At 43.8% G+C, this 12,235-nt stretch overlaps 1 protein-coding gene across 10 annotated transcripts in view; it reads left to right on the forward strand.

The window, feature by feature from the left end:
* Positions 1 to 12,235, forward strand: part of DOCK1 (dedicator of cytokinesis 1) — a gene marked incomplete at its 5' end in the record, with an annotated part of 301,045 nt that overhangs the window by 68,113 nt on the left and 220,697 nt on the right. The gene's annotated exons all lie outside the window — the stretch shown is intronic.

Genomic DNA, 12,235 nt, shown 5'->3' on the forward strand with positions numbered 1-12,235 from the left:
CAAACTTGGGCAGAGCACATCTGCTGTCTGCATTTGGCTCCATGAAGTGTGCTGGTAGATGAAGCACTGACAGATGAGCCGGTGTGGGGCTGTCCAAGAAGTGTGCTTATGGATGCTTTTTCTGAAGCTTTGACAACCTTCATTTGCTATTCACTGCTTTCATCTCCTTTGGACTCTTAATTACTTAGCTCTTAGAATACATAATTGTTAGTATTGGCTTTTTGCAGCTTGTGAGATTGCTTTTATTATGTTCAAATATGCACTCAAGCACTGCAGTTTTTTCAGTACCTAGGAATGTGTGAGGTTCTATTACAAAGAACACAAATATTGAATAGGTGGATGAATGTGGTGCTTTGGGGTTGTTTTTGGAGAGAGAAAGTGAGGATGGCTTCTGTGAATCTTGCCTGACAAAGCTGTTTGAAGTCCTTGGGAGGGTGTCAGGACCCATGTGAAGTGGACATGACACTGCAGGATTCATTCAGCATCTTTGTCAGTGATCTGGAGTTGGTAGTTAAGTACCATGGGAGTGGTGAGGAGCCTCAGGAGAACAAAAGGGAGTGGGCTGAAAGGTGAGCTTCAGGGTTCACAAATGTAAGGCAGTGCATCTCAGGAGTGTTGAATTAATCCCTGCATGATGGTCTACTTAAAGCTGCCAGTTGCAGTTGGGGGAGTCATCACTGATAGCTTCCATGAGCAGTGGCAGGCAAAGAAACACCAGTGTGTTGGGTGGCAGAGGGGCAATGAGAACGTGGCAGGGCTGTCACTTTGGTGTGCCAGGAACTGTTCTGGTCTCCATATGTCAGGAAATAGTTACAGGGGTACAGAGAACCAGGAGTGGTGCAGCTTCCTGCTGGGTGAGTGTTGGTGACACTCCTGCACCACATCCCCCAGCACAAGAAACTGGGTGCACTCACTGATGTGGGTAAGAGTTAGTTTAAAATAAGTAGAGAAATGCTTTTCACTTCTGAAGCTGGCTGTCACATGGGATTATTTATAGAGGCAGACAGTGTCAGCAGGCCCAGGAAGAGGTTAGGCAGATAGATAGGACATAAATGTTCTGAAAGAATGGGTGAAGATGCAGCCTCCAAAGGGTGCTGTGGAGCCAGGAGGGGATCAGACCCCCAAAACTATCAAGGGCATCTCCCATGGGCACCACTGGAGATGAAGTGCTGGGCTACCCAAACTGTTGGTGCTACAGAAGAGTTTCTCATGCTGTTGGGTACTCTGCAGAAGTTTAAGGAAACTAATGAAGGCATTCAGAGAAGTTGTTAGGTCCTTGTGGTGTGCAGCTCAGAACAGCAGATCCAGTTTCAGGAGGTTTTAGTGTTGTTAAACACATATTGGGGGAGCTAAATAAGTATATACAAAATAAGTCTGTTTGGAGAGATAAGAAGTTGAAAAGACCTCCATAGAAAATTAAGGTGCTTCACGTTAAGAGAAGACAGATGCTTAATTCACACATTTAAATATTTCTATTTCTCCTTGCAGAAATCCTAATCTGTCTTGATAGTTTATCAACATGAAGCAGAACTGCCACTGCAAAGTTCTTCTGAAACATTCACAACTTTCCTCTTTGGGCTGGCTATACTGAATTTTTCCCCCCTTCTGCCTATCTGTTAAGAGAGTAGCCTTCAAGCTGACACTGAGCAGGGGAGAATGAATGACTGTGGTTTTCTGTTCTTAGCAAGAGTTACTCTTTTATCTATTCAAATATTTATGTCCTTGTGGAGGCCGATGAGCTGTTTCTGACTAGCTCAGATCTTAGGTTACTTAATATTTTGCATTTAAATTGCCCCTTATTTTATTTATTTGAATTTTTCAAGGCTTCTGGTACATGTATAAAAAAAAATAGCTTCCTCAAAAGGACACTCTGTGAATTGTACAAGGATTTTAAGTTGGAAGGCACAAACAGACTTTGAATTTGTACCTCTTTTAAGCTTACAGTTAAGTTTCTTAAGGTAGGGGAGGATTTGTATGTGTGGCTGCTGTGCAAACCTGACCCTCCATTTCAGCCTTTAAGGTAACAAAATCAAAAACATTTTCTGTGGAGAGCATAGTAGAAATGTTACTAAGTGGTTGAGCTGGCCACAAGTAGGAATAACTGTACATAGCACTGATTAATTTTTTTCTGAAAACTTAAAAAGGGGAGTAAAACCCCAAAAAACCAAAAGACCAAAAGCCCTTTCTATCTGCAAAATCCTCTACTGCACTAACATCAGGCTTTGCATTGCTGAGGATGCTTTGACTCCCAGTCTGGTGGCTGGAAGGGGCAGTGGCCTAGTCTTCTGCACGGGGTCCTCCAAGGAGTCTTGGGGTGAAATTGTGTCAGTGGTCTGCCCTTCACTGTTTCCTGTGTGGAATTAGTCAGAGGAGAAGGCTCTGATGGTCATGTTGTAGCTGAAGAAGTGGTGCCCCAGTCCTTCATACAGATGGTTGTAGGGGCTGGCTCAGTGTATGCCTGGAAAAACAGTTCTGTTTTATTTTGTCAGAGTGTAAAGTTGGCTTCTGTAAGCTTTTAGTGTGGCAAAAAAACAATTAAAGCCATTATTAGACTTATATTTTGAATTGTTGTGGTGCTTCAACTGTGTATTTTTACAGTAAATAGGTAAAAATTCGTGTGTTCTTGGGGGATGGTTTGGGCAGAGCTTCACTAGCATTCACAGCTCTCAGTGGACTCGTGCTGCAATCAAACCATTATGTGTAAGAAATGAATTAAAACCCTATTCATCCTAGTCTATGAAGCAGCCAGTCCTATAGGTTTGAGTTTGGACAGCTACTATGGTATAGATTACAGTGGGGAAAACAATGCAGAGCTTGTTTTTCATAGCTAGTTACTTAAATCATAGAGTCCCAGACTGGTCTGGGTTGGAAGGGACCCCAAGAATCACAGAGCTCCAACCCCCTGCCACAGGCAGGGACACCAACCTCCAGGCCTGGAGCTACACAAGGTTGCCCAGGGCCCCAGCCAACCTGGCCTTGAACACCCCCAGGGACGGGGCACCCACCCCCTCTCTGGGCAGCCCCTTCCAGCCCCTCACCACTTTCTCTGGAAAGAACTTCACCCTCAATATCTCATCTAAACCTTCCCTCCTTTAGCTTTAATCCATCCCCCTTGTCCTGCCATTGTTTGGGCTGTCTTTGTGTCTCAGTGCCTATTACAAGCCAGGCAGGCATTCAGAGGCTGCCTTCTATCCTTTCTTCCTCCTTTATGATGTGCAGCTCTCCAAACTGGAGAGGGAAATGCAGTGACTTGAGCTGGCAGATGTTTTGCCCATCTCTTACTAAGCAAGTTTCTTCTTCGTTGGCAAGTGAGAGCTGGCTGCAGGAATAGTTTGAGCTGTGGAGAGAGTAAACTCTGGTTTTCAAGTTATCACCTTGATTTTTAAGAATGACTCTAAATCAGGTGTGCAGCATTTGGTGTGTATACATATTTTTTTACTGGCTACAAATGGAATGAGCTTCTGTGTTTTCTGCTAATTGGTGCCTGATAATTATTTCCTTAACCTTTCCCTGTTGAAGCAGGAGCTCAGCTGAAGCCTGGCATGACGCTTCAAGTTGAGATGAAAATGCAAATGCTTCCTAGTTAATTTATTCTTACATCTCTTTGAAACAAGGGCAGTTGAGCCAGCTGCATGGAATTGAGGAGAACTGTCTGATTTAGGCTGTGTTTGTGTGAGGGAGCTGAACTATTCTCAGCGGGGTTCTTGCAGTTTGCTCTCATGTGTTGCTGTTACGTGTGACTTTGTAGTGCTGCTCAGGATGAGGGGGAGGGGGTAAAGACAGGCTGGTAGCTGAGTTAGTTCTCTGAGCTTGAAATGATCTTGATGAAGTAGGTGTGTATATAAAATTATCCTGTAATGTGACCACAGAGAGCTGGGGCGGAAGGTGATAACGTTCTCCTAATGTGAGTTCTCTTGTGAGTGTGGTTTTCTAATAATCCTTGTCACTTCTAACACATGGTGTATTTTTCTCAGTATCTGTACTGTCCTTTTTCCTCCTCTAATATTAAACCATCACAGAATCACAAGGTTGGAAAAGACCTTTAAGATCATCAAGTCCAACCATTCCCATCCTATCCTAAACCATATCCCTAAGTACCTCATCTGCCCTTTTTTTTTTTAAGCACACCCAGGGTTGGGGACTCAACCCCATCCCTGGGCAGCCTGTTCCAGGCTCCATTTATTGCTAAAGCCACTGAAAAAGATTTTCCTATCTTCATTTCAATGCATTACAAGCTTCTGAGGTACCTCAGAAGAACACAAGAGAGACTGCATTAGTCTGCAAGGGCTTTTCCAGCAGCTTGAATACTTTATTACCATCATTTCAAATGAGTCAAGCAGCAAAGTGCAGCCATGGACAGAGGTTTCTTCATCTCCTAGAAGCTATATGGGAAAGTCCATTGTTAGACTGGCAAAAAGTAGAATAAACTGGAGAAAAGTGTAATGCCACTTAATTGTGATCCTTTTCTGTCCTGTTTTACACTGAATTTCATGTCAGAGGCTCTGGTTCAGTTGTGGTTTGGCACAAGTGGCTGCTGGAGGCTGGAACAATTCAAAACCAGTGTTGAGGCGTTCCTGGAATCGGTTTCATCCAACTGCTGACTGGGCTTGATTTGGCTGGGATGCTGAGCTGTGTAGAATGGCATCTGGGACGATGCTTGTGTAGTAGGTAGGTGGAGGTGCTTTGTGCTGAAAAGATGAAAGTTATCATTAAAATCATGTACAGATGGAGTCAGGTAAAACAAATTTATTGCTACAGCAAACAAAAGAGTTCATAAGAATATACTGTATTTGGTAAAGAGATGTTATGCTTAAATGTGAGACTAGATGTGCTGCTTGAAATGAATGACTTGGAAAATGATATTTTTATATTGGGTGGTTTGGCTTTTATTCATTCCAAAGAGATGAACTTAAATCCTTGACAGAACTTGTAGTATACTCATCAGAATACATCTTCTTTAATACTTTGCAAATGTCATTTATTCATCCTAATGACATCCTGAAGTCAGTACTGAAGTTTTCTTAAACTGTGACTGCAAAGAAGCCTTCGGTACTCTTGTTTGGATGTTCTTTTTAAGTATAAACCCAAGAAAGGAAGGAAAGTTAGAGTTTTCTGTTGCTGCAGGACTCTCTTGCTGTACTCTGCACCGTTTTGTTTTCATTTACCAGTGACCAGTGGTGTTACCACAGTAGTGATTTCTGGTTTGTGATAACGAAGGGATTGCTCAATACTCTCAGCTGTGTAATAAACAAAATGAAATTAATAGAACATCCATTGTCTATATCTGTTACCCAGAATTATATCAGGCATGATTTGAAGCTGCTTAGCATGGCTATCCTTAGTTTAGCATGCTTTAAGGTGTCAGAGTAATGCTTCTGTGGACAACTTGTTCTCTGTCAATGGGTAAAAGGATGCTGTGGTACAACATCGTGCTGCAGTTTTGGCCCCTATCCAGGGTGGCTTTGTGTTAGGACATCAGCAACTTAGTTCAGTTGTGGTGAAATAGAATTTTTGTCTTAGGAGAGGATAATTTTTTTTAATTCCAAAAGCCTTTGGATGTGTCAGCAGTGACCAGACGTGACACTAATGGGGATGCTCACAAGCAGCGCTTGCCCAGCCCAGGCTGCAGCGTGACGTGTTTCAGATGTGGCTCCACATGACATGTGAAATCTGCTGTAGTTGTGCTAAGCTTGTCATGCTGCTTAGCCATGTTTCTGAGCACAGGTGCTTCTGTGTAGATGTGCTCTGCATGGCTGGCTCTTGTGTTGGACCAGCAGTGTCTGAAACAATAAGCTACGTGGCTTTTTGGGAGGTGGAGTAGATGACTTTGGCCTTTGGTGACCAAACACTTTAAGGTAGTGCTGCTTTCCAGGACTAGAGCCAACTGCAGTGAACTCTGGGATTTGCAAATCGGGCTCTGCTGAGACCCATCAGTCTGGCTCCTGTCTCTTCCTGACTTGGGAAGGCTTTTCTCTGGGTAGGTCCCATTCCTTACCCATTCATGTCTCCTTAAACCTGTCTGGAAATGAACCATCAGGCAAAAAAAGAGCTGTGGCAGCATGGGCACCTCAATTGACACTTCACTAATGCTCAGAGGGACCACCACTAGAAACCATTCTACTTGCCCTTGTTTGTCCTGACCTTCTTAACCATATCTGCTGGGGGTTTTTTTTCCCCCAACTAATCTTTGATTTTTGTATCTTCAGATGAGCACCCCTCTTATCCCCCCCACCTTGTGTTATTTGGCTGCTAGTTCTGAAGGAGTTTGGGAAAGTACAATTAGCTGTTAAGTCATTATAATAAGCACATCATTTAATTTCTCTTAAAGGCTGCAAGGGATGACTGCTCTTGATAAAGAGGTGGTTGTGACGGTTTAAGGGATAAGTTGCAGTTACTCTGTGGAGTGATGAAACCCAGGAATTTCGTCCTCTATATTGGCTGTGCAGAGAGCTGTGACCATCAATTATTGCTTAATTTATTCTCTTTAAGTCAAAGCTTTGACTTTTGTGGACCTTATTATTTTCACTTTGTGAGTTTTATTTCTTTACATACTTAATTACCTTTTTATAGTTTGCAAGGGTATCCTTGAAGCACTGCACTCATCCACTGAGTGGTTCAATAGGTCCTACTGGCAGCTGGCTCATGTAGTAAGTGTTGGTTACTACTGTTGCATGGGCATGGCTGTGTGTGGTAAGGAAAGGGAGAATGGAGGGAGGAGACATCCCTTACGTGTCAGCAGTGTGCCTGGGTTGCCAGGAAGGCCAGTGGTATCCTCGCTTGTATCAGACATAGTGTGGCCAGTAGGTCTGGGGAGGGGATTGTGCCCCTGGACTGGGTACTGGGGAGGCTGCACCTCGAGTGCTGGGTCCAGTTCTGGGCTCCTCACCATCAGGACATCGAGGTCCTGGAGCGAGTCCAGAGAAGGGCAACCAGGCTGGGGAAGGGGTTGGGGGGCAAATCCTCTGAGGAGCAGCTGAGGGAGCTGGGGGTGTTGAGCCTGGAGAAGAGGAGGCTGAGGGGAGACCTTCTCCCCACCTCCCCTGCCCTGCCAGGAGGGTGCAGAGAGGTGGGCGATGGTCTCTTCAGCCAGGGGACAGGAGATGGGACAAGGGGCAATGGGCTCAAGCTGCACCAGGGCAGGGGCAGATCAGATGTGAGGGGAAAGTTCTTCCCTGGCAGAGTTGTGGGGCTGTGGCACAGGCTGCCCAGGGAGGGGCTGAGTCCCCAGCCCTGGGTGTATTTCACAGACGGGTAGATGAGGTGCTCAGGGATCTGATTTAGCACAGGACAGGGACGGTTGGACTTGATGATCTTAAAGGTCTTTTCCAACCTTGTGACTCTGTGCCATGGTACTTGGAGTACCAGAGAGAAGGGATGAGAGGTACTTTGAGTGAGCTCCCTGGCTGCCACGTGCATGTTGATGTCACGCTCATCCTTGAGATGCCCGTGAATCGCATCCCAGGTAAAAGCTTCCAGTAACACCCTGAGAGTCAGTGTAACAGGAAGGACACAAGGAAGTTTAACTCAGTAACAGAGAAAATACATCCATTATTCATGGGATGCACAGTCTCATTTCTGCTTTCTCTCTCTTTTTATTCTTCCCCTTCACTAGTTTATGTGTGTGCCCTGTAGTACTTTAAATAGATGATTTTGTAACTTGATAAGGGTAGTAATAATCTGTCACTTGCTTTCCACAAAGGGAGAAGCCCCTTTGGGCAGTCAGATTTTTATTGCAGCCCAGCTTGAAACTATGCATAATTATTGCCTAAGTATGTAAGGCTGATATTTCCAGCGTTGTATCTAATGTGATCACATGGCAATTACTGCAAAAAACCTGTTTGATTAAAACTCAAAGAATTAAGGTTCTTGTGTTTTTTCTCTAATGTTGTTTTGAATTTCCAAGTGTCTTGGGGATCGCTGTGGAACTGTGAAATTAAGCCTTTGATTTAGTTTGCCATGTAGCTCTTGTGGAAATGAGGAATTTGATCCTTTGTCCAACGCTGATCAGGAGTGGAAAGTAATCTAATTTAGTTTCCTTCAATGAAAAATATCCAAAACAGATTGCTTGCTTGTGGGGTGTTTTTTTTTCCTGATGTTATATGAAAAGACAAGAACAGGCTTTTTATCTGCTGAATTTAATATTCCTCACTTATATATTCCAGTATCCTGGGAATAGCCAGCGTTGTGATTGTGCTTCTGCTAACAAACATCTACTTTCAGCTGTGGCTTCTAACCGAGTAAGATCTGTAACAAGAGCTGTTCTTTTATGAGAGTTACTACCAACAAGAAGTGACTTTAGTAGACCTTTGGATGCAGATTTAATCGTGGGGCTGCCGAGCCTACTTGTCTGATCGTGCTGTCTGTCATATAATTGACTGAGCTGAGATTGAAATTGGGAAATAGACTTCCACAATTTCCTTTAAATTTTAAGATATTAAACTTTAATTGCTTTGCCCATAAACCACAACCCAAATGGCTGATAATTGTTGTAACTACAGGCTTTTAAATTGATGTTGCAAACAGTTTTACCTGATAGGACTTCATGGGAAGCCATTAAAGTGTTAATTTTAATGATTGCGCCCGCGTGGCGTGAAATTTTAATCCAAGATATAAAAGGCAAGCTCTCTTTTAGTGTGTGTTACTAAACATTTATTGCTACATGCATTTGAATGATAAGCAAATAAAAACACAGCGATGGCTGCGGTTTATAACTGGTCATTAGAGCCCTCATCCATCAAAACACATAAGCGTGCACATAATGGGACTATTTGCATAATTACAGTTATGAGCTTGATTTCTGAGCATGTAAGTAGTCCTTTAAGCATACGTGGAGATGTTTGATGATCCAGCCTGACAGTTTAAATGGACTATGAATAAAAAGCTGGAACACTCTGGAATTTGCAGCTAACCTATTGACATGGTTGGTTTTTCGCTCTTTTAAGTGGTCAGTGAGTGTTGGCAAACTTCCCTCCCTGGCTCCTTCAGGTTAGTTGGCAGGTTTTTTTTTCTCTCCTGAAGAGTTCATGCTGTAGAAGGAGAGCCTGTTAGTGAATTTTTAATTCAAAACTCTTCAGGTTTTGTTTGCCTGGTTGGGTTTTTTCCTGCTTTTCCTCTGTTTCTGTGAATGCTTCAGCACATGAAAAAATCACAACTTCTAAAAATGAATGACAAGCACCAAATGGGACAAACACTGGGGATAGGAAGTTCCACACCAATATGTGGAAGAACTTCTTCCCAGTGAGGGTGAGGGAGCCCTGGGACAGGCTGCCCAGGGGGTGTGGAGTCTCCTTCTCTGGAGAGATTCCAGCCCCGTCTGGACACCGACCTGTGTGACCTGTCCTAGGGACCCTGCTTTGGCAGGGGGGGTTGCAGCCATTGGCTCTGGAGGTCACTTCCAACCCCTGTGATTCTGTGATATATGCCTTCTTATTTTATTTGTTGGTAGAAAACAGAATCACAAGGTTGGAAAAGACCTTTAAGATCGAGTCCAACCATCCCTGTCCTGTGCTAAACCAGATCCCTGAGCACCTCATCTCCCCTCTGTTAAACACACCCAGGGGTGGGGACTCAGCCCTCTCCCTGGGCAGCCTGTGCCACAGCCCCACAACTCTGCCAGGGAAGAACTTTTCCCTCCCATCTGCTCTGACCCTGCCCTGGGGCAGCTTGAGCCCATTTCCCCTTGTCAAAACATGGGGTGTTTACTCAATTCTAGAAGATAAACCGAATTTGAGAACAGAATTGGGCATGAGCTATAACCATGTCACCTGATAAATCTTGTTCTCTGTGTTGGCAGTGCCTCTGTAGTAAGGAATATTTAGTGAAGAAGAAATTTTCATATCAACTTGCAGATGAATATCCAAGCTGATTTGAAGATGAACATAGTGTGTGTTTAAGTTTCAGTAACACAGTATTTGAACTAGAAATCTGTTGGGCTGCTGTAGCCTAGTGTTTTCCTCAAGGATGGATGATGTTTCCAGTACTTGCTGGAATAGCAAAGCTGCTAAAATTCCTCAAGAATCCAATAGTGCTTTGTAATCTAGAGAAAAGATTTGCCTGAATTGGTGCTTTTTGAGCCTGGTGTTTGGCTGTGAATGTATGCTTTCTTAAACCAGCTAGCCAGAAGAACTTTTATAATCTGCATTTTTCCAGACAAGTATGTAAATTAATAACAGCTTCATACATTATTCAAGAAAAGGTGTATTTTGTATCACTGATACCTCTGCTAATCTTATACAGAGATATGCAAATGATTTAATTAAAATAATTAGACTGTATAATAAACCTGAACTTTGCTCTAAAATAGTATGTATTAATCATTAATGGTACTTGTATTTTTAGCTGGAAAGTCAAAGTATTTGATTGGTAGTGGCTTCTAAACCTTTTTCTCCACACTTCTTTGCTTAACAACTTGGGCAGAGGTGTCCCTTGTGACTGTAATCAAACAGCTGACCTCATGCATTCAGGAATGGGGGGATTTGATTTAAAATTGCTGGGGTTGTGGCAGGGACGTGTAGCTGTTTGAAAACAGACAAGTGGTTTGGATGTACCTGGTTGACAATGAGTTACCTGTGAGCCAGCAGTGTGCCCAGGCAGCCAGAGGGGTGCACATACTGGGGTGCATCAGCCCAGCATGGCCAACTGGTCCAGGGAGGGATTGTCCTACTCTGCATGGTGCTGGGGCAGCCTCACTCAAGTTCTGGGAGCAGGTTTGGGTGCCACAGGGCAAGAGAGGCAGGAAACTGTTGGAGAGTGTCCAGAGGGGGGCAACACGGATGGGGAAGGGTCTGGAAGGGAAGGCTTACAAATAGAGGCTGAAGGCCCTGGGTTTGAGCAGCCTGGAGTAGAGGAGGCTGAGGGGAGACCTCAAGGGGTCTGTGGCTTCCTGCTGAGGGGGAGCGAAGGGACAGCACCAATCTTCTCTGGTGACCAATGAAAGAACTTTGGAGAACAACATGAAGCTGAAGGGGAGGTTTAGGCTGGATGTCAGGAAGAGGTTCTGTACTGAGACTGGGATCAGATGCTGGCACAGGCTCCTCAGGAAAGTGGCCACAGCCCTGAGCTGGGCTGAGGGCAGGAAGTGTCTGGACGATGCCCTCAGTCCCATGTTTTGACTTGGCTGGTGTGGAGCCAGGAGTTGGACTTGATGGTCCTTATGGATCCCTGCCACCTCAGGAGACTCAATTCTATGAGTCTTTTCTACCTAGGATGCACTACTCCTCAAGTCTGCTTCCTTGGGGCTCTTGTTGCTGTTAACTACCATTAAACAGAATTTTTCTGTCTCTTGAATCCCTCTGACCATGGAGCTGTGTAGTAGAGTTGCTTGTCATGGACTTCAAGCTAGAAAAGAATTGATGAAAACCAGGTAAGTACAAGGACTTGTCTCCCTTCTGGTTCAGAAGGGGAAGGAGCATGTGGTGCTCTCACTGATGAAAACCACAAATTCGAAGTGTTAAACCCAGAAATGGAAATACCCTGAATGGGGAATGAATTGTTCCCCTTTTGGAAGCAAAAATATACCTGTAATCAAACCATTTGATATTATCAATAAAATGCAGAAGTAAACGAGGTAAGTCTGGCTGTTCTGGTTTCTGTTTGAATCACTCTGGGGTTTTTCCTAGTCTGATGCTCAGTGGATACAAGAACTTGAGGAACCTCACTAAAAATACTCTGTGTGACCTAATGGGGTTACGATTAACACCACAGACTTTTGTCTTGGGGTCTTTTAGATTGAACATTTTAATCTTTTATGGTAAATAGGGCATTTAAATCTATTTACAAATGAAAAAAAAAGCAGCCAAACAAAACAACCTCACCTGACTGAGCATGCTATTTGTGTAGACTAAGTGATTTTTATCTGTGGTTTTACTGCAGGTCCATTACTCGAGGTCTAACTGAACGTGTCTTCTGAGCACACAGATTCACTGAGCAGGAGTCTTTAATTGCTGGATATTTGCTCTTGATGCCTGCAAGAGAATGTTTGCTCTAGAAATAACTTTCTATTTGTTAGGAAGAACTAGTAGTAAGACAAAATTAGTTAGAATTGTTTAAATATGAAGCATCTGTTTACATCTTCTGAATCCTTTTCCTTGCGTACTGTGCTATGGAGTGACAACTGCAAGGTCAGGGGGAGTTAGAACTGGTTTCATCAGTGCCTACCAAGAACTTACTGCAGGGGATGATCGTAACTGTGTGGTTTTGTTTCATTTTTAAGTAGTGGAGGGAAAACTAAACAACT

This window comes from Gallinula chloropus (assembly GCF_964237585.1).
Source record: "Gallinula chloropus genome assembly, chromosome: 5".
Lineage (NCBI taxonomy): Eukaryota > Metazoa > Chordata > Aves > Gruiformes > Rallidae > Gallinula > Gallinula chloropus.